This window comes from Schistocerca americana, unplaced genomic scaffold (assembly GCF_021461395.2).
Source record: "Schistocerca americana isolate TAMUIC-IGC-003095 unplaced genomic scaffold, iqSchAmer2.1 HiC_scaffold_1392, whole genome shotgun sequence".
Classification (NCBI taxonomy): Eukaryota; Metazoa; Arthropoda; class Insecta; order Orthoptera; family Acrididae; genus Schistocerca; species Schistocerca americana.
Window position 1 is genome coordinate 5,001 of NW_025725473.1, and position 5,000 is coordinate 10,000.

General features: G+C 52.1%; 1 non-coding gene across 1 annotated transcript in view; it reads left to right on the forward strand.

The window, feature by feature from the left end:
* Positions 1 to 3,593: 3,593 nt before the first annotated feature.
* Positions 3,594 to 5,000, forward strand: part of LOC124567744 — a 1,910-nt gene continuing 503 nt past the window's right edge. The window contains exon 1 of the ribosomal RNA XR_006970937.1: positions 3,594 to 5,000. This exon is cut by the window's right edge and continues 503 nt beyond it. This is a non-coding gene — a ribosomal RNA (small subunit ribosomal RNA).

Sequence of the window (5,000 nt, forward strand, 5' to 3'; positions counted from 1 at the left end):
CTTAACCTAACCTATGTCGTACCTTAACCTAACCTATGTCGTACCTTAACCTAACCTATGTCGTACCTTAACCTAACCTATGTCGTACCTTAACCTAACCTATGTCGTACCTTAACCTAACCTATGTCGTACCTTAACCTAACCTATGTCGTACCTTAACCTAACCTATGTCGTACCTTAACCTAACCTATGTCGTACCTTAACCTAACCTATGTCGTACCTTAACCTAACCTATGTCGTACCTTAACCTAACCTATGTCGTACCTTAACCTAACCTATGTCGTACCTTAACCTAACCTATGTCGTACCTTAACCTAACCTATGTCGTACCTTAACCTAACCTATGTCGTACCTTAACCTAACCTATGTCGTACCTTAACCTAACCTATGTCGTACCTTAACCTAACCTATGTCGTACCTTAACCTAACCTATGTCGTACCTTAACCTAACCTATGTCGTACCTTAACCTAACCTATGTCGTACCTTAACCTAACCTATGTCGTACCTTAACCTAACCTATGTCGTACCTTAACCTAACCTATGTCGTACCTTAACCTAACCTATGTCGTACCTTAACCTAACCTATGTCGTACCTTAACCTAACCTATGTCGTACCTTAACCTAACCTATGTCGTACCTTAACCTAACCTATGTCGTACCTTAACCTAACCTATGTCGTACCTTAACCTAACCTGTATTGCGCCTTAACCTAACCTGTATTGCGCCTTAACGTAACCTGTATTGCGCCTTAACGTAACCTGTATTGCGCCTTAACGTAACCTGTATTGCGCCTTAACGTAACCTGTATTGCGCCTTAACGTAACCTGTATTGCGCCTTAACGTAACCTGTATTGCGCCTTAACGTAACCTGTATTGCGCCTTAACGTAACCTGTATTGCGCCTTAACGTAACCTGTATTGCGCCTTAACGTAACCTGTATTGCGCCTTAACGTAACCTGTATTGCGCCTTAACGTAACCTGTATTGCGCCTTAACGTAACCTGTATTGCGCCTTAACGTAACCTGTATTGCGCCTTAACGTAACCTGTATTGCGCCTTAACGTAACCTGTATTGCGCCTTAACGTAACCTGTATTGCGCCTTAACGTAACCTGTATTGCGCCTTAACGTAACCTGTATTGCGCCTTAACGTAACCTGTATTGCGCCTTAACGTAACCTGTATTGCGCCTTAACGTAACCTGTATTGCGCCTTAACGTAACCTGTATTGCGCCTTAACGTAACCTGCATTGCGCCTTAACGTAACCTGCATTGCGCCTTAACGTAACCTGTATTGCGCCTTAACGTAACCTGCATTGCGCCTTAACGTAACCTGCATTGCGCCTTAACGTAACCTGTATTGCGCCTTAACGTAACCTGTATTGCGCCTTAACGTAACCTGTATTGCGCCTTAACGTAACCTGTATTGCGCCTTAACGTAACCTGTATTGCGCCTTAACGTAACCTGTATTGCGCCTTAACGTAACCTGTATTGCGCCTTAACGTAACCTGTATTGCGCCTTAACGTAACCGATATTGCGCCTTAACGTAACCTATATTGCGCCGTAACGTAACCTATATTGCGCCGTAACGTAACCCACATTGCCCCTTAACGTAACCTATATTGCGCCGTAACGTAACCTATATTGCGCCGTAACGTAACCCACATTGCCCCTTAACGTAACCCACATTGCCCCTTAACGTAACCCACATTGCCCCTTAACGTAACCCAACACACGTTGGGCCTTAACCCAACACACGTTGGGCCTTAACCCAACACACGTTGGGCCTTAACCCAACACACGTTGGGCCTTAACCCAACACACGTTGGGCCTTAACCCAACACACGTTGGGCCTTAACCCAACACACGTTGGGCCTTAACCTGCTCTGTAATTGTCATACGACGCGTTAAATTAGTGTAGTGTTGCCTAACTGCAACCCCCGCAATATAGTTTGCTACTCGCACTGCCCGGTCCCCAGTGTATCGCTTCATGTTAAACACCTTGCAGCTATACACTGTAATGTGGATGGCAGCAGGACGTACATGCTCAATGCCCTTTGCAGTTGTTCATTGGCATTTGCAGTTGTTCATTGGCATTCGCATGGCGAAGCACTTAGCCTACGCTGTGGTACGGCCTGTGTCAACTGTCCGCTGATGTTGTACGTCCAAATCACACACTGTACTGCACATTGGTCCTCATGTACTGAATGATACATCGTGGTACATGTGACCGTACAACGACTGCGCCAACAACGGCGAACCATGCGGTCCAAATGTTGTGCACTCAGCTACGTGTCGTCTCCCTATAAGAGCTGGATTGCAGTGTGGTATGCCCTGGATGGCGATCAGCATGAGCCGTCTGTTGATGTAGTGGCGCGTGTTGTCAGACGTAGTCGTCTCTTCTCACACACCGTGATAGCACGGTGCACTGCGTTCCACATCTGCGACATGCGACAGAGGCCGGTTGACAGTCGTTCGCGCAATGGACATCGCATACGTACGGGGGCCACCTTCCACGTGTTCGCTAAGCGTGGACATGTTGTTGCGTGTATGTGGGCAGACAGTGTGTCGTGACACCTGACACAGGCATGCAACAATCGTTGAATTTGCAAATGGCGATGGACGCCTACGTTTGCTGGTGACGTTACGCAAATGAACAACTGGTAAACCGTTGTGGTGCGGTTGTTCTCGCTAGGGGTGAATCAGTGATGGCGACGATCGGTTGAGCTACCAACCGGTTGTTGCAGCGATACCCACCATGCCCACGAACGTGAATGGCATGTGGGTGTGAAGCGATACGCGGCGGTGGCTGGGTGGGACCGTCCCCGGCCGGTGAGGGGGGGCCTCCCGGCGTGTTGGCCGTGCGGTGCGTGGGCGCACGCGCTACAGCCGGCTGGTGGGGGCGGCCAGTGGCAGGCGCGCCGGCCGACGGAGGCGGCAGGCGGCGCAGCTGCGCGCCGGCGCACCCTGCACGCGGCGCCGTGCGGCCAAAGTAGGTCCTCGCGGGCCCGGTGCGAAGCGCGGTGGACATCTGCAGTGTGCTGGTCCGATTGAGGACTGTGTGCGCTGAGGATGCGCCGCCGCCCGGCGCTCGGCGCCGCGACGCCGTCTGCTGCTCGGTCGCCTCTGCGGTTCTCGCAGGTGGTTTGTATCGCAGCTGTGCGGACGTGTTGGCGCGTGCGCTGTGCTGGGAGAGTTCGCTTCGGCACCCAAGTGGGGCTTTTGTCCTTCTGTGGCGCTGGCGTTGGAGCTGCCGGTCACCGTAGGTGGCGCGTGTTGTCTCCCGCCGGCAATGCCACGACAGCACGCTCCCGGGCCTCTGTCGGCAGCGGCAAGCTCAGTTGGGAGCACGGGTGGTCGCACCTAAAGCGTCTACTCGCCAAACTCCGGGCGATTGCGCCTCTCTCGAACCCGACCAAGTACTTAGGACGGCGCTGCGCGCCGCCGGGACCTGAGAGGGTTTCGAGGTGTATGGTGCAGGGGAGCTCAGCCTCCTCCTGTTTGCAGAATAATTGAGCGGACGCTTGCGTGTTCGCGCGGGCCCCCGGGACACACTCCCGGGCGGCCGGCTGCTCAGCTCTAGTTGACGCAGCTCCCTGGTTGATCCTGCCAGTAGTCATATGCTTGTCTCAAAGATTAAGCCATGCATGTCTCAGTACAAGCCGCATTAAGGTGAAACCGCGAATGGCTCATTAAATCAGTTATGGTTCCTTAGATCGTACCCACGTTACTTGGATAACTGTGGTAATTCTAGAGCTAATACATGCAAACAGAGTCCCGACCAGAGATGGAAGGGACGCTTTTATTAGATCAAAACCAATCGGTCGGCTCGTCCGGTCCGTTTGCCTTGGTGACTCTGAATAACTTTGGGCTGATCGCACGGTCCTCGTACCGGCGACGCATCTTTCAAATGTCTGCCTTATCAACTGTCGATGGTAGGTTCTGCGCCTACCATGGTTGTAACGGGTAACGGGGAATCAGGGTTCGATTCCGGAGAGGGAGCCTGAGAAACGGCTACCACATCCAAGGAAGGCAGCAGGCGCGCAAATTACCCACTCCCGGCACGGGGAGGTAGTGACGAAAAATAACGATACGGGACTCATCCGAGGCCCCGTAATCGGAATGAGTACACTTTAAATCCTTTAACGAGTATCTATTGGAGGGCAAGTCTGGTGCCAGCAGCCGCGGTAATTCCAGCTCCAATAGCGTATATTAAAGTTGTTGCGGTTAAAAAGCTCGTAGTTGGATTTGTGTCCCACGCTGTTGGTTCACCGCCCGTCGGTGTTTAACTGGCATGTATCGTGGGACGTCCTGCCGGTGGGGCGAGCTGAAGGCGTGCGACGCGCCTCGTGCGTGCTCGTGCGTCCCGAGGCGGACCCCGTTGCAATCCTACCAGGGTGCTCTTGAGTGAGTGTCTCGGTGGGCCGGCACGTTTACTTTGAACAAATTAGAGTGCTTAAAGCAGGCAAGCCCGCCTGAATACTGTGTGCATGGAATAATGGAATAGGACCTCGGTTCTATTTTGTTGGTTTTCGGAACCCGAGGTAATGATTAATAGGGACAGGCGGGGGCATTCGTATTGCGACGTTAGAGGTGAAATTCTTGGATCGTCGCAAGACGAACAGAAGCGAAAGCATTTGCCAAGTATGTTTTCATTAATCAAGAACGAAAGTTAGAGGTTCGAAGGCGATCAGATACCGCCCTAGTTCTAACCATAAACGATGCCAGCCAGCGATCCGCCGCAGTTCCTCCGATGACTCGGCGGGCAGCCTCCGGGAAACCAAAGCTTTTGGGTTCCGGGGGAAGTATGGTTGCAAAGCTGAAACTTAAAGGAATTGACGGAAGGGCACCACCAGGAGTGGAGCCTGCGGCTTAATTTGACTCAACACGGGAAACCTCACCAGGCCCGGACACCGGAAGGATTGACAGATTGATAGCTCTTTCTTGATTCGGTGGGTGGTGGTGCATGGCCGTTCTTAGTTGGTGGAGCGATTTGTCTG